The sequence below is a fragment of the Nansenia antarctica genome (assembly GCF_963989245.1).
Source record: "Nansenia antarctica genome assembly, chromosome: 1".
NCBI lineage: Eukaryota > Metazoa > Chordata > Actinopteri > Argentiniformes > Microstomatidae > Nansenia > Nansenia antarctica.
Window position 1 is genome coordinate 12,127,522 of NC_137674.1, and position 22,500 is coordinate 12,150,021.

Sequence of the window (22,500 nt, forward strand, 5' to 3'; positions counted from 1 at the left end):
AGGTGTTCTAGAGGACAACAGTCTAACACATCCAGGTGTTATAGAGGACAACAGTAAAACACATCTAGGTGTTCTAGAGGACAACAGTGAAACACATCCAGGTGTTCTAGAAGACAACAGTCTAACACATCCAGGTGTTATAGAGGACAACAGTCTGACACATCCAGATGTTCTAGAGGACAACAGTCTAACACATCCAGGTGTTCTAGAGGACAACAGTCTGACACATCCAGGTGTTCTAGAGGACAACAGTCTAACACATCCAGGTGTTCTAAAGGACAACAGTCTAACACATCCAGGTGTTCTAGGGGACAACAGTCTAACACATCCAGGTGTTCTAGGGGACAACAGTCTAACACATCCAGGTGTTCTAGGGGACAACAGTCTAACACATCCAGGTGTTCTAGAGGACAACAGTCTAACACATCCAGGTGTTCTAGAGGACAACAGTCCAACACATCCAGATGTTCTAGGGGACAACAGTCTGACACATCCAGGTGTTCTAGAGGACAACAGTCTGACACATCCAGGTGTTCTAGAGGACAACAGTCTAACACATCCAGGTGTTCTAGAGGACAACAGTCTAACACATCCAGGTGTTCTAGAGGACAACAGTACAACACATCCAGGTGTTATAGAGGACAACAGTCTAACACATCCAGATGTTCTAGAGGACAACAGTAGAACACATCCAGATGTTCTGGAGGACAACAGTACAACACATCCAGGTGTTCTAGAAGACAACAGTCTAACACATCCAGGTGTTCTAGAGGACAACAGTAGAACACATCCAGGTGTTCTAGAGGACAACAGTCTAACACATCCAGGTGTTCTAGAGCAGAGGTTCCCAAAGTGGGTGCCGCGGCAACTGTCCGGGGGTGCCGCCAAATCTGCTCTTAAAAAATAAAAATAAAAGATAATATAAAATTATAATAATAATACATGAATAAACGTTTGTTTATTACATGTGCAATGGAGTTCATAAGCAAATAAAAGATATATTTCTCAGATTTGAAAGATATTAATTTACTAACTAGGCCTACTAGTTACTAACTAACTACTCCTCACTGAAGTCTTGGACCAAGCGGTGAAAATTGTTAATTATGTAAAATCACGCCCGCTGAAGTCACGGCTGTTCAGCACATTGTGCAATGAGATGGGGTCCGAGCATGAGGGGCTCTTATTACACACAGAGGTCCGCTGGCTGTCGCGGGGCAAGGTGTTATCCCGTGTCTATGAGCTCCGAGATGAACTGATCACTTTTGTCAGTGAGCACGACTTGCCATACAAAGAACAATTGGAAGATGAATCGTGGTGGATTAAGCTTGCTTATCTGGCAGATATTTTCAGCCACCTTAATGACCTCAACATAAAAATGCAAGGGAAGGCTGAGAATATATTGACAGCGACAGACAAACTGAACGGATTCCGATCCTAATTGAGACGGTGGCAAGATGGGGTGGCCAAGAAAAACATTGAAATGTTTACGTTGACGGCCAATGACGCAGCACACAAGTCAGCGTCTTTCTTGAATCTGATCGCTGCGCACCTACGTATGCTGGAGGAGAGATTTGAGTCCTATTTCCCTCCAATGAACGAAGACTTCGACTGGCTCCGGGATCCGTTCAACCCCCTCTCATCAGCATCAGCCGCTAGTTTGAGCAGCAAAGCTCAAGATGAACTGGCAGAGCTCATTATGGACCGCACACTGAAGCTCAAACATGGTGAGCTAGGTTTGGATAGGTTTTGACTGCTTGTGGGACATGAATATCCATCTCTCTCAGAGAGCGCCATCAAGGTGCTTTTACCCTTCCCAACCTCCTACTTGTGCGAGCTGGCTTTTTCTTCTCTAGCATACGTCAAGAACAAGACACGCACGCGACTGTCAGTGGAACAGGACCTGCGTGTCGCGCTGTCCACTATCTCTCCCCGCATAAAGAGACTCTGCTCCCAAAAGCAGGCGCATCCCACTAATGCGCACAACATATTTCTTTGTTTTGTATTTCTCTCAATTTTTACAATTCTGTCATGATTATTATTGTTAAATTATTATAGTTGTGAGTTACCCGTTTGGTTCAGAAGATGTGAAATAATAATCTCAGAATGAGCATTGAAATGAGAATTACATTTTAAGGCATTATTTTAAGCCCCCCAAAAAAGCATTGTTCCATTGATTGATTATACAGGCCTTTGATATTTTATTTGTGTGAAGAATTCCCTCTGAGTCTCCTCCCATATTGTACAATCCTTGAGGGCCACAATTTTATTTTATTTAGCGATAGTTTGACTGACCTATGCATTCTTGCCCATCCATTACAGTTCATTTATGACTTTTATTATCTTGTTAAAATTCATTGGGGCAATACTTATGTATTATATATAAACACACATTTTCAAACCAATTCATCGTGTATTGTTCTTAGTTTAAGCTCCGAGGCATTTTTTAAATCTTCGTAGAGTTGGGGTGCCTTGGAGAAGGGGGAAAGCTTCAGGGGTGCCTTGGTTAAAAAAAGTTTGGGAACCTCTGTTCTAGAGGACAACAGGTGTTCTAAAGGACAACAGTCTAACACATCCAGGTGTTCTAGAGGACAACAGGTGTTCTAAAGGACAACAGTCTAACACATCCAGGTGTTCTAGAGGACAACAGTAAAACACATCCAGGTGTTCTAGAGGACAACAGTCTAACACATCCAGGTGTTCTAGGGGACAACAGTCTAACACATCCAGGTGTTCTAGGGGACAACAGTCTAACACATCCAGGTGTTCTAGAGGACAACAGTCTAACACATCCAGGTGTTCTAGGGGACAACAGTCTAACACATCCAGGTGTTCTAGAGGACAACAGTCTAACACATCCAGGTGTTCTAGAGGACAACAGTCTAACACATCCAGGTGTTCTAGGGGACAACAGTCTAACACATCCAGGTGTTCTAGAGGACAACAGACTAACACATCCAGGTGTTCTAGAGGACAACAGGTGTTCTAGAGGACAACAGGTGTGCTAGAGGACAACAGGTGTTATCGAGGACAACAGTGAAACACACAAGTTCAGCTACCATCTGTGAAATGAAATACAAGCAGTCAGTTAAGGGGGTTCTGATAAACCTGTTCATGCTGATGCATGCACACTATTCACTCTGGCACCCATATGTCACAACTTGGTGAAAAGGTCCGCATGTCGGTAATTGTGAAACCTCGCAATCGTGGTTGTTGTTGGTGTGTTGGCAACAGTGGGCAATCATTTTTTTACAATTATTGTAATAATAATAATTACATGATTATGTTTTACTATTATATTATTGTATTGCTCACAATATGTCGACTGAAACTGAAGCCATAAGAATTGTACTCTCTTATACTTGTGTAATAAGCTTGTAATGTAATGTAATAAACTTTTGGCACACATGCCAATAAAAAATCATGAATTTTCCTGAGGGTTAGCTGACAACCCCACTGACAGATGACAGGTAGATAATGACACGTAGTGTAATGGGGGAGTGGTTGTCCTGGGGGAGTGGTTGGGGGTAGAGTTAACCAGCTATTATTCCCACCCATTACCTGCCTGTGAAAAGTGTCTGTGAAAACTTTGAGGCTGAATTTCTCTGTTTGTTAATTTGGGGGGTATCAACATTCAAATACACATAACTTCCTCAACTTGTATCAGATGTCAATGTATGATACATCATTCGAAAGCTTACAATTTGCCCTTTCATAATCTGGAAAAAGTTAAAATTACCATGCCCTGCTTGGATACTTTTTCATCAGACCCTGTCACATATGCATTTGTCTGTTTGTTTGTTTATGCTAGCGTGGATGAAGTGCATAGTGTAGGAGCTTAAAAGTCTGGGAGTACTAAACACTAAACATGTGTCTCTCTGTGTGTGGGAGCACACTCTCCATCCCAGCAGGCTGCTGTCTCTCCTTAACTCTCTCATTGCTTATCCCTCACCCCTCGTCTCTCATCTCTCTCCTCCCCTTCCTCTCTTTCTCCTTCTCTCTCTCTCTCTCTCTCTCTCTCTCTCTCACACTCACACACACTCACACACACACACACACACACACACACACACACACACACGGGCAGATCCTAACACTGTTTTCAGACTAAGCACAAGTCTTGCATTATACATGAAGACAAATAAAAGAAGATTAAATAATCATGAAAACATCTGTGCTGCAGTATAAAAGATAACATGCGTAAGTAAAATGTTGTTTTTAAATGTTTCTATGTCTTGATTATGCACTTATAAGGGGAAAACCACTAATGTAAAAATGGTTGGCGCATTAATCTGGTTTTTTGTTTGGTACTTTTGAGTTTTCTGTTAAGATGCGCAAGTGAAATTTTGTTGTTGTTGTTTTTGATTATGCACTCATGGGGAAAGAATTTTTTATTTTATTTTTTTAAAGTAAACATGCATGTAACAAGGGTAGGCGCAATAAGCCATGGCTTCAGCCTACACCTTTCTGGTCCTGGTACGCATTGTGACTGTGTAATTTTTTTTATATACTGTATGTATTGTGAATTGTATAAGGGACCAAAATAAACATTCTCAATCAATCAATCAAATATAAAAGAGTCTTAACATACATTCACGCTGTGAAGGGGCTTTACGGGGTCATGTTTAGGTTCCATTCACTATGCACAACATGGGAGAACCTCTACCTAAACAATAGGAACTTAGTTTCAGTTTCAGTTTTTTTTTTTTTTTTTTTTTTGCCATTTAGCAGACGCTTTTAATCCAAAGCGATTTACAATTACGAATTACAGGGACATTCCCCCTGGAGTAACTGAGGGCTAAGTGCCTTACTCAAGGGCACACTAGTAGTGGTGTGGTTTCAGGCGGGATTTGAACTCACAACCTTCCGATCACAAGTCCAACTCACTATCCACTAGACCACCACTACCCCTGAGTTTCAACATTTACATCCATTTCACCACTAAAAGGTGAATAGTTTGAGCTGGGCTGCTAAAGTGTCCTTCTGCCATTCCAAAATACAATCCTTTACCTCTAACCCTAGGAAATTGTTCTCCACATTTTCCACACTCCTCAACCACCCACCTCCTCCTCCCCCCCTGTCTGCAGATGACTTTGTCACCTACTTTGAAACAAAGGTTGATGACATCAGCAGCTCCTTCTCTCCACCTCACACACCAACACTGCTACCACCCCTCCCAGACCCCTCTGCACTACACTCGCTCTCTGGCGCATCATCTCTTTCCCCCCATCTCCCCAGATGATATTCTCAAACTGATCACGTCTAAGCGGGCCACCTCCTGCCCTTTCGATCCCATCCCCTCCCCTCTTCTCCAATCCATTTCCAATGACCTCCTTCCTTTCTTTACCACCCTAATCAACTCCTCCCTTAAAGACAGCTCGAGTCGAGCCTCTTGGCTGATCGCTCCTACCAGAGGATCGCTGTCCTCTCCACGTCCCCCCGGTGCCCCAGGGCTCAGTCCTAAGCCCCTTACTGCCCCTTACTCCCTCTATACTGCTATAGAATCTCTGAAGCGTTGCATAAATGTAATCATTATTATTTTAATCTCATTAACAAAAACGTGTGTACTAGATTAAGTCACCACAGTAATAGACAAGACGTTTAAACTGCCCAATCCACTGAGCGAGCATCTCCCCCCAATTCCAACATGTAACACCTCAGCTGTATTCTAAGTGCATTATTCTGCATAGCATTTTCCAGTAATTTATTTGTATTTTTTCATCAGCTCAGTAAACACCATGCAATTCTGATCATGAGTCTCTAATGCTGTCCTGATTCCTAAACAATCCATCTGTTATGCACACCTTGAAACTGGAAAGGCCAAATGTGGTGGAACCCCAGAGAAACAGAGACAGAGGCCAGGAGAATATATAATGATTTATTATGGATGATATAAACAAAGAAATAGGCCCTACACTAACTAGTGGAAAATAAACATAAGGTGTGATGCAGGCGATAGTTATGGGGTGTGTAATTATACTATGTGTGTGTGCGTGTATGAGGTCAGGGGTGTTGTATTATGTGCTGCGATACTACCCTAGTGAGCAAAGTCCGAGATCCTTTTCGGGCCAGGGAGAGTGATCCATGAGAGAGTAGTCCAGAGGGGAGTCCAGGGGTCGAGCCAGGGAGGGAAATCCAGATGAGAGTAGTCAGAGGGGGTCCATACAGAAAGTTATGTCCAAGCGTTGGATCTCCGTCTGTAGCAGGGTTAAGTAGGCGGCTGTCCAGGTGGTGATTGGGACAGCTGGGCTGAAACGTAATAGCCCACACCTGCTGCAAACAGAGCCAGAGATCCGGCCCACTCAATCCGGCCGGGAGGGGGCGCCAGAACGAGGCTCACGGGGGCGTGTCGGATTAGGAGGCACAACAGTACCCCCTTCCTCAGGGGAGGCACCGGACGACGGACCCAGGGCCCCGGGGTTGGCTCGGTAGAAATCCTCCAATAAGGATGGGTCGGCGAGATAGGACGCAGGCACCCAAGTCCGGTCCTCGGGCCCGTAGCCAACCCAGTCCACTAGGTATTGAAACCCGCGACCCCGGCGGCGGACCTCCAGTAGTTTGTTTACCGTCCATACCGGGTCCCCATCATCCAGGACACGGGGCGGCGGCGGAGCCGGGCTGGGGGAAGACAAAGGGCTGGCGGCCACAGGTTTAAGCTGGGAGACATGGAACACCGGGTGTATTTTGAGGGAGGGAGGAAGGGTCAAACGTACCGCCGTGGGGTTGACGATACGGTCCACGGGATAGGGACCAACGTACCGGGGGTTGAGTTTCCGGGTGGAGGTTTGGGAGGTCTGGAGGGGCAGGTCCCGGGCCAACAGCCAAACCCTCTGACCTGGCTGGTAGTCAGGGGCCGGCACCCTCCGCCGGTTCGCGCTCCGCCGGGCGCGCTCGGTGGCGCGGAGCAACGCCGCCCTGGCGGTCCTCCACACGTTGCGACACCGGCGGAGATGGGCCCTGGTGGTTGGGACCGCCACCTCCAGCTCCTGTTGGGGAAACAGAGGGGGTTGGTAACCCAGGGAACATTCGAATGGGGACATACCAGTGGCGGCGCTCTCCATAGTGTTGAGGGAGTACTCCACCCACGGCAGGTATTTCGCCCAGGAGGAGGGATTGTGGGCGGAGACACATCGGAGAGCGGCTTCCAGAGCCTGGTTGGCCCGCTCGGCCTGCCCATTGGACTGAGGGTGGTACCCGGAGGTGAGACTGGTGGTGGCCCCAATGCCTCTGCAGAAGGCCCGCCAGACCTTGGAGACGAACTGGGGGCCCCGGTCAGAAACCACATCCGAGGGGATCCCGTGGAGGCGTACGACGTGGAGAGTTAGGAGGTCCGCCGTCTCGGCCGCTGTGGGCAGTTTCGGGAGGGGAACGAAGTGGACCGCCTTGGAGAACCGGTCCACGATGGTGAGAATGGTGTCGCACCCCTGGGAGACAGGGAGCCCAGTAACAAAGTCCACGGCGATGTGCGACCACGGTCGGCTGGGCACCGGGAGAGGCTGCAGGAGACCCGCAGGAGGCCGATGGGAGGCCTTACTACGGGCGCACACCGTACAGGCGGCCACAAACTCCCTGGTGTCCCCCCTGAGATTGGGCCACCAGAACCTCCTCCCGAAGAATGCCGCCGTCCGCCGCTCGCCGGGGTGGCAAGCGAAGCAGCTGGAGTGGCCCCACTCCAACACCCTGGCTCGGACAGCTGTAGGCACAAACAAACGGTTAGGGGGTCCGGTCCTAGGGTCTGGTTCGGCCCGCTGAGCCTGTCTCACCAAAGCCTCGACGGGCCAGGTTACGAACCCCACCACCCGGGACGGGGACAGGATGGTATCTCCCCCCTCAGCGACACCCGAATCCGCCTTGGGGAACTGGCGGGAGAGAGCATCAGCTTTGACGTTCTTGGAGCCGGGACGGTAGGTAAGGGTGAAGTCGAAACGACAAAAAAAAAAAAAAAAAAACATTTAAAAAAAAAAAAGAGCCCAACGGGCTTGTCGAGAGTTGAGCCTCTTGGCGGACCCAAGGTAAGTGAGGTTCCTATGGTCAGACCACACCAGGAACGGTAGTTTGGCTCCCTCCAGCCAGTGTCTCCACTCCCTCAGGGCCTCGTGAACCGCCAGCAGCTCCTTGTTGCCCACGTCGTAATTTTGGGCCGCGGGTTCGTAGCGCAGAGAGAAGTAGGCGCAAGGGTGTATCTTCTGGTCCTCCCCCGACCGTTGAGAGAGGACCCCCCCCGATCCCCGTGTCCGAAGCATCTACCTCTACAATGAACTGTCTCTCGGGGTCGGGGTGGATCAGCACTGGCGCGGAGGAGAACAGGTGTTTTAGTGTGCCGAAAGCGGTCTCAGCAGCGGCGGTCCAGCAGAAGGGCCGTGAGGTGGAGGTAAGCGCAGTGAGCGGCGCTGCGACCTGGCTGAACCCTTTAATGAACCGCCTCACAAATCCCGCGAACCCCAGGAAGCGTCTAAGTTGGGTCCGGTCCGTGGGCTGAGGCCACTCCACGACGGCCTTGACCTTGGCAGGGTCCGCCCGCATCTGTCCGTCCTCCACCACATTACCCAGGTAGGTGACCGAGCTGGTGTGGAAAACGCACTTCTCCCCCTTCACGAATAAGCGGTTCTCCAGGAGCCTCTGCAGGACTAGCCGGACGTGCTGGTGGTGCTCCTCCACGGACCGAGAAAAAATAAGAATGTCGTCAAGGTACACAACAACAAAAATGTTTAACATGTCCCGAAGGACATCGTTGACCAGGGCCTGGAAAATAGCAGGGGCATTAGATAGACCAAAAGGCATGACGCGGTATTCAAAATGGCCGAGGTGGGTGTTAAACCCGGTCTTCCACTCGTCCCCCTCCCTGATGCGGACTAGATGGTAGGCGTTACGTAGGTCCAGCTTGGTGAATACCTTGGCATGGGTGAGGGGTTCGAAGGTGGAGCTAATGAGGGGAAGGGGATAACGGTTCTTTACAGAAATGTCATTCAGAGCCCGAAAATCAATGCAAGGTCTGAGCCCACCGTCCTTCTTGGATACGAAGAAGAATCCAGCCGCGAGGGGAGAGGAGGAGGGCTGGATGATACCAGAGTTGATGGACTCCGTAATGTAGTTACGCATCGCCTCCTTTTCAGGGAGTGAGAGGCTGTAAAGTCTACCTTTAGGAAGGGTGGCACCAGGCAGGAGGTCTATAGGACAGTCATACGGGCGATGGGGTGGAAGGGAGAGTGCCTCGTCCTTGCTGAACACCTGGGCTAGGTCGTGGTAGATGGGAGGAACCCAGGTGAGGTCAGGCGGAGTGATCTTAGACTTGGGGTCGCTAGAGGGAGACAGGGCGGAGCGAAGGCAGGAGGCGTAACACGTACCTCTCCAGCCTAGGATCTGGCCCGAAGCCCAGGAGATGTGAGGTTCATGTCTCTCGAGCCAGGGTCTACCCAGCACCAGGGGAGACGTGGGGGTCTGAAGGACAAAGAACCGGATCTCCTCGGTATGATTCCCGGAGATCGTAAGAGATATAAGCCCAGTGGTGTGGGTGATAGTTCCTAGGGAACGGCCATCAATGGCCCTAGGCATGATGGGGCGGTCTAGAAGGACTAGGGGGATGCCCGCCTGGTGGACTAAGTTTTCATCGATTAGACAACCATCAGCCCCGGAGTCGATGAGGGCGCTGACAGACAGGGTGTCCTTCCCCCAGGTGAGAGTGGCAGGGAATAGGCGACTGGGGTTGACCTGGGGCTGAGAGAGAGAGGTGTTGCTCACCAGTATGCCCCCTACTGGTGAGCTGGGTCTTTTGGCCGGACAGGACACGCCCGGATGATGTGCCCCTCCTTGCCGCAGTACAGGCACTGCTTGTTGAGAAGCCTCCGTTCTCGCTCCTCTCGCGAGAGCCGAGAGCGGCCGATCTCCATGGGCTCCCCAGCCCCGGAAGTAGCCACGAGAGGAGGCAGCATGGGCAGAGAAGGGGGCGGGGTCGTTCCGGCGCGATAGGTAGTGGGGCGCGTGACAGCTCGCTGGACACGGTCGGTGCGTCGTACCTGGAGGCGTGCATCCATCCTAAGGGCCAGGGTAATCAGCTCATTAAGGGTGCCGGGATCGTCGCGCACCAACAGGTCCTTGATGGAATCATGTAACCCCTTGTGGAAAAGGCTGAGGAGGGCTCCGTCATTCCAGCCTGTCTCCGTGGCTAGAGTACGGAACTCGACCATGTACTCGGCTACAGAGCGGGAACCCTGGGAGATGGCTAACAAGCGGCCGGTTACATCCTGCCCGTCCTGGGGGTGGTCGAACACGAACCGGAACTCCGCTTTAAACAGGGGGTAATCCGTGGAGTATCTTGAAGTGCTCCCGACAGCGGCTATGGCCCATTTGAGCGCTTTGTCAGCGAGTAGAGACATGATAAACGCTACCTTGGCCCCGTCGGAGGAGTACTTGGAAGGCTGGTGCGTAAATACTAATTCGCACTGGGTCAGAAAACCCCGACAACAATCAAAGTCACCATGGAATGGAGCGGGGCTGACTAACCTGGGTTCCCAGTGAGTGACAGGAGGATAGAGCGAAACGGGGTTCACAGGATCGACCGGGGGATTAGTCATCTGCCCAGATATGGAACTCGTGTCAGGGGGTGGTCTGCTGCCAGCGGCGATGAGGTCCAGAGAACGCTGGATGGAGGCGAGAGACCCGGACAGGGCGTCCATCTTCGTCTCGAGACTATTTACAGCCCCGACGGTGGCACGGGTGGTATTCTCCAGTACGGCTATCTGGCCTTGGACCGTGGGGAAGGCCTTCTGGAGCTCGGCCTGCAGACTGGTAAGTTGCGTAGCATGGCTATTTACCTCTCTGCGTAAATCTACGACTAATGGGAGAACCCCAATACCCGGGGAACCACCCTTGTTCTCTGGAGTTCCACCGTGGCTCATAATGGCTTGGACATACTGTTATGCACACCTTGAAACTGGAAAGGCCAAATGTGGTGGAACCCCAGAGAAACAGAGACAGAGGCCAGGAGAATATATAATGATTTATTATGGATGATATAAACAAAGAAATAGGCCCTACACTAACTAGTGGAAAATAAACATAAGGTGTGATGCAGGCGATAGTTATGGGGTGTGTAATTATACTATGTGTGTGTGCGTGTATGAGGTCAGGGGTGTTGTATTATGTGCTGCGATACTACCCTAGTGAGCAAAGTCCGAGATCCTTTTCGGGCCAGGGAGAGTGATCCATGAGAGAGTAGTCCAGAGGGGAGTCCAGGGGTCGAGCCAGGGAGGGAAATCCAGATGAGAGTAGTCAGAGGGGGTCCATACAGAAAGTTATGTCCAAGCGTTGGATCTCCGTCTGTAGCAGGGTTAAGTAGGCGGCTGTCCAGGTGGTGATTGGGACAGCTGGGCTGAAACGTAATAGCCCACACCTGCTGCAAACAGAGCCAGAGATCCGGCCCACTCAATCCGGCCGGGAGGGGGCGCCAGAACGAGGCTCACGGGGGCGTGTCGGATTAGGAGGCACAACACCATCAATCTAAATAGATTTACTAGATATTAGACTTACATACTCTAAATGAGAGAGATCAAACCAGACCACTGATCATCTCATCCAGAGCCATCCATCTAGACTGGTTTCTTAATCTAATGCTTTTTGTGTGTGTGTGTACGTGTGTATGTGTGTGTGTGTGTGTGTGTGTGTGTGTGTGTGTGTGTGTGTGTGTGTGTGTGCACGTTCTGGGAGGGAGGAGCAGTGTGTCACGTCCCCAGAGGCAGCAGAGGCTGGATGCTAAAGCATTCCTAAATGTCCTAATGCTAAAATGTCTTAGTCCTTAAAATGTCCAAGTCCTATACAGTCCCGGGCCTGGGTACGGGAGCTAGTCTGCATTTCCTCTGTCTCTGCTGGTCAAAGTTGCCGTTCCGCCCTTCCGTGGTCTCGTGACTACCAAAACAAAAGAAACAACTGACCCATCGGGGGGGTTCACACAATCTTGTTTCAACCGGCACAGGGCCGGATCAATGTCCGGTGTATAGGCTCCTCCCCTTTCGGTACCCGCAACCGCTCTGCCAACAGCCAAGTACTAAAAAGCCTTCAAGAATCTCTCCCTAACTTAGTTCTCATCCAGTCTGAAACAACACACACACGCGCTCGCACACACATACACACACACACACACACACGGCCACACACTGTGCTGTCACTTTCTAACCTCCAGCTGAGAAGTCCTTCATACATTATTCTGTGTCCATTTTCCATGTCTGACTGCTCGTGTCCATTTTCCATGTCTGACTGCTCGCTGCAACATTGAATCCTAATAGCAGCCAGAGGCCCCCCCCATGCGCTCCAGTCACCCTCCCAGACCCGCCACACCCATCACACTGCAGTCACCCTCCCAGACCACCACACCATCACACTGCAGTCACCCTCCCAGACCCCCACACCATCACACTGCAGTCACCCTCCCAGACCCCCACCCCATCACACTGCAGTCACCCTCCCACACCCCCACACCCATCACACTCCAGTCACCCTCCCAGACCCCCACACCATCACACTGCAGTCACCCTCCCACACCCCCACACCCATCACACTGCAGTCACCCTCCCAGACCCCCACACCATCACACTGCAGTCACCCTCCCAGACCCCCACACCATCACACTGCAGTCACCCTCCCAGACCCCCACACCATCACACTGCAGTCACCCTCCCAGACCCCCCACACCCATCACACTCCAGTCACCCTCCCAGACCCTCCCACACCATCACACTCCAGTCACCCTCCCAGACCCACACCCATCACACTGCAGTCACCCTCCCAGACCCCCACACCCATCACACTGCAGTCACCCTCCCAGACCCCCCACACCATCACACTACAGTCACCCTCCCAGACCCTCACACCCATCACACTGCAGTCACCCTCCCAGACCCACACACCCATCACACTCCAGTCACCCTCCCAGACCCCCACACCCATCACACTGCAGTCACCCTCCCAGACCCCCACACCATCACACTGCAGTCACCCTCCCAGACCCCCACACCATCACACTACAGTCACCCTCCCAGACCCCCACACCCATCACACTGCAGTCACCCTCCCAGACCCCCCACACCCATCACACTGCAGTCACCCTCCCAGACCCCCACACCATCACACTGCAGTCACCCTCCCAGACCCCCACACCATCACACTGCAGTCACCCTCCCAGACCCTCACACCCATCACACTGCAGTCACCCTCCCAGACCCACACACCCATCACACTCCAGTCACCCTCCCAGACCCCCACACCCATCACACTGCAGTCACCCTCCCAGACCCCCACACCATCACACTGCAGTCACCCTCCCAGACCCCCACACCATCACACTGCAGTCACCCTCCCAGACCCCCACACCATCACACTGCAGTCACCCTCCCAGACCCCCACACCCATCACACTGCAGTCACCCTCCCAGACCCCCCACACCATCACACTGCAGTCACCCTCCCAGACCCCCCACACCATCACACTGCAGTCACCCTCCCAGACCCCCACACCATCACACTGCAGTCACACTCCAGTCACCCTCCCAGACCCCCACACCATCACACTGCAGTCACCCTCCCAGACCCCCACACCCATCACACTCCAGTCACCCTCCCAGACCCCCACACCATCACACTGCAGTCACCCTCCCAGACCCCCCACACCCATCACACTCCAGTCACCCTCCCAGACCCCCACACCCATCACACTGCAGTCACCCTCCCAGACCCCCACACCATCACACTGCAGTCACCCTCCCAGACCCCCCACACCCATCACACTCCAGTCACCCTCCCAGACCCCCACACCCATCACACTGCAGTCACCCTCCCAGACCCCCACACCATCACACTGCAGTCACCCTCCCACCCCATCACACTGCAGTCACCCTCCCAGACCCCCACACCATCACACTGCAGTCACCCTCCCAGACCCTCCCAGACCCCCACACCATCACACTCCAGTCACCCTCCCAGACCCCCCACACCCATCACACTCCAGTCACCCTCCCAGACCCCCACACCATCAAACTCCAGTCAACTGCTGTGTGTCTGTCACTCCCTCCGAGGGAATATGTTATTAACATTGCAGAGGAAAGCAGTAAGCACCCCCCCCCCCCCCTTTGGTGACATGTGATCTAATACATGTCCATTAAGCCTGAGCAGTCAACCAAAATGTAATAAAGCATGAATTTAATTTCATCACCCAACTAACTGAGGCTAAGGACAGTCTCTGTGTCTGTACTGGCTTACAGCGGCTTCAGAAACGACTCAAACCCCTTCACTATTTTCCACATTTTGTTGTGTTACAGATTACATTTAAAATGGATTAAAAAACATTTACCATCAATCCACACACGATACCCCAGAATGACGAAGACAAAAGACGTTTTTAGAAATGTTTGCAACTATTAAATATGAAATACAGAAATACCTAATTTACATAAGTATTCAGACCAGTTGCTATGACAAATTAGCTCAAATCCAAAAATGTCAGCAACAAGTCACTCAATCAATCCACCTTAATGAAAGGACAATAGTTCTTGTGATTTCAGAATGAATATCTTTGGTTTTTATAGACTCTGTTTTGCAAAGGAATCAATTGACATAGAAGTTGCATTTTTGCATTTGAGCTCATGTAAAAAGTGTCACAGCAAAGGGTCTGAATACTAATGTAAATAAGGTATTCCGTTCTCCAACTTTAATACAATTGCAGGCATTTCTAAAAACATGTTTTCACTTTGTCATTATGGCATATTGATATAACATGCAAATAGGCTTTCCAGGTGAATTCACTTGAGGGTGATACAGTAACTCTGACAGCATAATGAGAGCAGCCTGCTATGGTGTTTGAATATAAATCCACATCAAATATTCTGTACCTGCCATGACTGTTTACAAAGCTCTGCTCCCATCTGCTAGGTCTGTTCTCTATTTGCGTGAGCTAAAGCAGCCGTAATAAACTGTGTGTGTGTTTTCCAGAGTCATGAGTATATATGAGGAGGCTAACGTCTCCACTAGACCGTCAGGGGAGATGAAAGCCAGGCTGAGTTCTGTCATTATCCAGAGAGATGGGGTCCCTGCTGGGGTCCCTGCTTACACAACAGAGATGAGACAAACACACCTTAAACAGTCATAACAGAACCCTGACGAGAGCCCCTGCACTGTGTGTGTGTGTGTGTGTGTGTGTGTGTGTGTGTGTATGTGTGTGCGTGCATGGCTGCGTGGGTGCATGCGTGCGTGTGTGCGAGCGTGTGTGCGTGTTTATGTGCGTGCATGCATGCATGGGTGTGTTTGAATTGAGAACAGCAGGGTATAAGAGACTGGGGAGTAATGGGGATCATTACTGTATGATCAGAGCCTCTCTGAGATCAGTAAGGGAATAGAATATGTGTGTGCGCATGACCAGTTTTACTAATGGTTTGGGATTCAACTGACGTTTCATTGTGGTTGCCTGCCTGCATTATTTTTACCCCTGATCTTGAGTCTATGAACCAGAGGTATGCAAATACATGCAGCGCACGCATCAGGTGTTAATCTCCTCTTGTTCCAGGTGAGGAAAGGGAACAGTAGGTCCTTTGAAAATCCTCAAATAGCCTGGAAGGCTCCCAAACACTCATCATGAATCATGACCACGTTCAGAAGCTGGCCTTCCATGGCTAGGCGGGAATATCCCCTCACAGTGGTTCTCAACCCTCTCCTCGGGGCGCCCCAGCCGCACCACATATTTGATCTGTTCCACCACCAGCTCACTTGATTCAAGTACAAAGCAATTATGGTTTGTACTTGATTAGTTGAATCAGGTGTGCTGGTGGTGGAACAGATCAAATATGTGGAGCGGCTGGGGCGCCCCGAGGAGAGGGTTGAGAACCACTGCTAGAAGACTCACTAGCCTGTACCACACGTGGGTGAATAGCGCTCCTTAGCGAAGGTGAACAAGAGTGTGGGCCACATAGGCTGCTGCGTTTACACCACCAGGTAGAAGTGACACAATTCCACATGTTTGCGTGCACAGATCGGATATGTAACATGTAGGTGTAACCAGTAAAAAAAGCACTTTGAATCTGATATTCTCAGATCCGATTCAGACCCCACTCCCATGCCGGCCTCAATCTGATACGAATCGGACATGTGTCATTTAGACTGCGATCTAACCAAGCAGGGCGCATATAACTCTCAATTCCGATTTGCACGTCATTGAAAATACGACGGTCTTCACATTTTTGTACGCATGTTTCAAGTGTAAGCACAGGTATCAGATATGGGTCATTTTAAAAAGTAGGCGTTCGAAAAAAACGGATAGGCCTATAGGCACTAAATCGGAACTAGGCATAGTGAGTGGTCGAACTGAGTCTACTGAAAGAGAAACCCCTGTTGTTCCGTCAGGGCAAGACATACAGTATACCTCCCTCCCTCCCTCCCTCTTTCTCCATGTCTTTCTCATTCTCAATCTATCTCTCTGACCCTTCATCTCTCCCCATCTCTACAGGGATCCGTTACGACTGAGTGGCTCTCTAATGATCTCCAAGAGACGAGTAGATGGTCACACACACACACACATACACACACGCATACACACACACGCACACACACGCGCACACACACACACAACCACACAGTCCACAGATATGCACACAAGACACTCATACAGTTCTTTAAACACATTCACAGCACTCAATCTCAGTGTCCTCAGGAATAATTGGCAGAGGAAGTTCACTCGTACTGAATCCCAGCACCCACCCAACTACCGTTAGAGAGCTGTGTGTGTGTATCTGTGTCTGTGTGTGTGTGTGTGTGTGTGTGTCTGCGTGCATGCATGCCGGTGTGTGTATGTGTGTGTGTGGAGGGCTGACAGGTATTTCAGGGGTGAAGTGCATTAGACAGGTTTTCACTCAGTTGTGTGTGTGTGTGTGTGTGTGTGTGTGTGTGTGTGTGTGTGAGTGTGTGCGTGTGTGTGTGCGTGCTTGCATGAGTGTGTGTGTGCGTGTGTACGTGTGTGTGTGCGTGTGTGCTTGCATGTGTGTGTGCGTGTGCGTGTGCGTGTGCGCGTGCGTGTGCATGTGCGTGCTAGCATGAGTGTGTGTGTGTGACATGTGTGACAGTGGAGTTATGGACGCTTGGGTGAGCACGTTGAGGGCCTGTGTGGAATCCCCAGCAGCTCAGTGGAGCACAGAGCACTGAAGGACACACACACACACACACACACACATACACACACACACACACACACACACACACACACCACAAGAGAGCAGGGATTATGAGGAGGGATTCACAGAGAGGACGCGCTCAGTGTTTCTCCCGACAGTTTTGTACAATTTAACTTTTGCCAAGCCGACATATTTCTTATATTTCTTATCTTTTCTTCCCCTCACAAATAATTTGACTCACAGTACGTTCTCAGGTGTTCACAAACTCAAGTATGTCTTCAAAGCATACCATTGGAGAGAGACTAAAAGGCACAGGGACCATTCCTGGTCCTAAGATGGTGGCTAAGATTTTGACCAGGACTTCAACTTCAACTTTGGATTTAAAACATTCTTTCGAAGAGTCACTGTGTCCGATCCGGTCTTCCGTCGACAGCGTTAGCCTGACCGTGGAGTCTCACACCAACTCGCTCCTCGACGTGGGGACCACGCTCACGGACCACAGCGACAGGATCACGGCGCTCGAGTCCAAACTGGCCGAGGTGATGAAAGAGAACGAGTCGCTGCGGTTCAAAGTCGACGACATGGAAAACTCACACCTCACTCCGGTTCTACCGAAAGGGACGAAGAGCCAAACTCCAACTAGGAAGAGGTGGTGGGCGAGGAGGTCTACCCCAAACCCCCGCAGCTAGACAGAGCCCCCACCACGCTCTTCCACCGAACATGGCCCGGGGACCTTCAGAGAGCAACTGGGTGGACGAAGGAACCCACTTATGTCACTGATGAAGGCCTCTCAAATCAGGGTTCTGAGAGTGGACCTTGAAGGTAGGCGAACAGCATCAGTGTAGAAGAAAGGAGTACACGTCAACCTTGAGAGAGAGGGCCTCTGCTTTGACCACAGACTGGGGTGGGTTCTTCCCGTCAACAGCGTGTAAATGTGATTTCGAAAAGGATTCTCTGTGTTGTTAAAGATGGGCTTCATCTTAGTATCAAAGGGACATTAAAGATTCGTGCTCTTCATGACAACTGAAACTCACTGTGTATCCCCCCCGTTCATGTGAGGTCATTTGGACCAATTATAGTTGCATGCTTGCTACGTTCCTTTATTACATTTATTTTTGACAGTTTGACTGCATGAGAGCTGTCACTACTTAATTGTAATAATGAGCAACTTTACAACTACCAAATAGCATTGTCCCTCTGCGTCAGGCAAACCCCGTCGTGGTATATAATTAGTCAACGTTTGCCTCATAATCTAGAATACGAGCTTGATTTTCTGTTTAATAAAACAACAATGTGGAGGAAACATGCATGCTGTTCCAGAAATGTCATGTGATGTTAGTGAACGTGTATACTCCAATAAAACCATCCTTTTAAAGAAAGAGATTCTGAGGCGTTTGGGCTTATCGACAGAACACAGCAGAGAAAAGAGACCCCTTAGAGGCTGTAAAGAGTTAAGAGCCTGTCTCTTTCTATCATAGAGGACACCCACACACCACACATACTGATAAACGCCCCAGAAAAATTAAGATATATTACTAAATAAATCAATAACAAGCTGCCTGGTCTTCTTCAGATAAACCAGTTTGAGTTCAAATGAACGGCTTAGTGTTTTTTATTTTATTTTTCCTTCTTGTAAAATGGATGAAAAAGTGGAGAGATCATGGCTCAGCTTCTCTCTCTCAGACACACACTCACACACACTCACACACACACACACACACACACACACACATACACACACACACACACACACACACACACACACACACACACACACTCACACACTCACAGACCACAGACAGAGACCCACCCTAATGACACCCCACAGGGGTAGGTCTCAGGACAACTTATGCATAAAGACTCATGCTCGCTCATACTGTCTCAGAGGCCTACCTCTAGTAACACTTTAATCTGTAGTTCTGCTAGCACACTGTTAATAAACCATTCATTGATAGTTAGATAGTTCAGAATCATGTGCATACATTGTTTATGTATCTATTACTGTAACATAGTAAATGTAAGTGTATGAATCAACCAATCATAGATATTTTGAAGGACAATAGGTGTACAGTACACGTTCCTCAGTATAGCACTGTGTACAGTACATATTCCTCAGTATAGCACTGCAAATACTGTAGTAGCTCTGTTGGACTGTGGTGTTCTTGCAAGTGTTTCTTGCTGCCAAAACATTGGTTTACGTAATAAATAACAGCATCGGCGCAAAAGTGTGCGGTTTTCTTTCTTTGAAGTTCCATCCAGCGGCCTGTAGGTATGTGTTTTATTGTTGTTTTTTTGCCACATGAGCACCTGGTTCTACTCCTACATGCTCCATCACTTCTGTATTTTTCTGTCCTTCAACAAGCTTATGGACTCATTGACAAACAGACACAATCACATAGGCTACTAGTGTGTAAAGAAAGTCTCTGCTGAGTGTTGGGGAAATGCAATATCCACTTAAAGTAAATCCCTGTAAATCCCCTCAAAGAGAGAGAGGGAAGGAGACTCTACTACAGTGCTATCAGCTTCCAGCAGCAACATTTGATAGTCTAAACATCATGGACACCACTTTATCCCTGCCACTCGGATATCAGTGGGCTCCACAAGAGGAGACAATGATGAGACTATGGACAATAGACTTTGACACATATCAGCAAAAAACAGATATTTGCATCGTGAGATTCACTGAGGCAACTTTTCCTTAAACAAGCTTCAAACTGTGACTAAGAGTATCGCTTTTTTCTGTAAGAAAAAGTGTGTGTGTGTGTGTGTGTGTGTGTGTGTGTGTGTGCTTGTGTGTGTGTGTGTGTGTGTGTGTGTGTGTGTGTGTGTGTGTGTGTGTGTGTGTGCACACGTGTGTCATCTGTTACAATGTCTCTTTAATCAGCGTCTGCTGTCATTACTCAAGGATATAAATATCACTAATCAACAGACGAAGGAACATTATTTATTGCCGGAGCCGCCTCTTTCACCAGATTATTGGCAAGACTTTATCCTCATAAACCCAAATAATCTATTGCTGCAGCAAACGCACTGTGGCTAATGATTCTCAGAAATCTGTTTAATGAGATTAAAACAGTTTCTCACTCATTTCTATTAAGTGAATCTATTTATTACAATTGGCTTTTGTGGTTTATGCTTGTGATTAAAGAGCGTGTTAGAGGAAACACATTAAAATGCAACATTCTCTCTTGCTGGTCTTTAGGTGAATATGACGGGATTATGATACAGGATGGGCTCACATGTATAGTGCACTACACACACTTGGTGCACAAGTTTTTGTGATGTCTTTCCTCCTCTCAGAGTTGATTGACTGACCTGTGATGTTGTACAAACAGAGAGACTGACAGAGTGCCTCTGAAGAAGGCCCCTAGGATCTTTTCCCCTAAGCCGAACTTTTTCAGCTGCCCCCCGCTATACAGATCAGCGGGGGGAAATGCGATAAGAATGATGTCAAAATGCAGCACTATCGTGCACAGAGCCTTACAACATGTAACGTTAAGTGCCTGTTACTTGCCGCTTTCAGTTCTAGTAGACTAGTTTAGATCTCGCAACCAGGGAAATGCCGACATGTGTTAAAGCCCCGATTCTATTTTTATTTCTCCTGACACGTTGAGCACTGTGCTTTTTTTTGGGGTGAACTACCATAATAAGCCTAAAAAAGTTCAGCTGTTCAAAAAGTGCAACTTCTCTGCTTTCAGAATTTTGCATTTTTTAGATTGGGCATATAGTTCATGAATTACGATAGTTTGAAGGAACGCCGGTTTCGGAGCAAGACGCGAATCTATCGGCATTAGTCAAATACATGCTCACATCCAGTCATCCGCTCACTGCTCTCCATCAAAAATGGCACATCCATCAATAATATTACATAATAACAACTGCTCTGATTAGATTGCTTAGATTGTTTACTACATCAACGGGGGTAAAAGCGAGATGAACTCGCGAGTATCATGCTTCCTCCATTGAACGGAAAGTCCTATCTATTCCATTCAAAGTGTTTTAGCCTTCCCCCTTTCCACTGGTAATAAAGAATTGGCAAGAATAGATCGATATAAATAGATCAACATAATGCAGCACTATCATGCACAGATCAGCCTTAAAACATGTAACGTTAGAATATAGAGCGATGTATTTCTACGGAAAGGCTGACTGACGCGGGGCTCATACAATCTCCGCGTTTGTTATAGATACGAGTGCTCCGGTGTCTTGCTGGTAGTCAAATATATTTATTTATATATGCAGCATATGGATGTTACGTGCCTGTTACCTGCCGCTTTCAGTTCTAGTAGTTTAGACCTCGCAACCAGGGAAACGCCGACATGTGTTAAAGGGAGCAAGACGCGAATCTGCATTTGACTGCCGCTGGACTGAGGAACAGCATAGGCACAGGACATCGCCATACTAGCGATTTTTTTTGTTATGCTTGTTGTAAATAAAAGTTATATGATGCATTGAAATGACATTAAACTAAGATAATATGATGGTTAGCATAATTTTTCTAATCTTTATTAATAAGTTATTACAGAAACAGTAAGTGACATTTTCCGAGAGTGAAATCTGGTATTTAAAGATGGCGGTTAGCGAAGAAATCTATGAACATGGGATGACGATTTCCATTGACCAATCAACGGTGTGCAGCGTCACACGTCACACGCAGCCTGTACTGGCAAAAAAGTACCTTTCGCTACCCATCCCGAACAAGAACTAAAAATGGCACGGGTACTAAAAATGGCACGGGTACTGTTGGCAGTGGAGAAAGGCTAAAGACCAGGGCCGACCCGGGTTGGCCCTGTAGTGGAAAAGCGCCAATAGAGAGAAGGTAAGAGTGAGATACTAGATAGAGAGAAGGTAAGAGAGAAACTAGATAGAGAGAAGGTAAGAGAGAGATACTAGATAGAGAGAAGGTAAGAGAGATACTAGATAGAGAGAAGGTAAGAGAGAGATACTAGATAGAGAGAAGGTAAGAGAGATACTAGGATAGAGAGAAGGTAAGAGAGATATATGAGATAGAGAGAAGGTAAGAGAGAGATACTAGATAGAGAGAGAGAAGGTAAGAGAGATACTAGATAGAGAGAAGGTAAGAGAGAGACTAGATAGAGAGAAGGTACGAGAGATACTAGATAGAGAGAAGGTAAGAGAGATACTAGATAGAGAGAAGGTAAGAGAGAGACTAGATAGAGAGAAGGTAAGAGAGAGACTAGATAGAGAGAAGGTAAGAGAGAGAAACTAGATAGAGAGAAGGTAAGAGAGATACTGGATAGAGAGAAGGTAAGAGAGAGAAACTAGATAGAGAGAAGGTAAGAGAGAGATACTAGATAGAGAGAAGGTAAGAGAGAGATACTAGATAGAGAGAAGGTAAG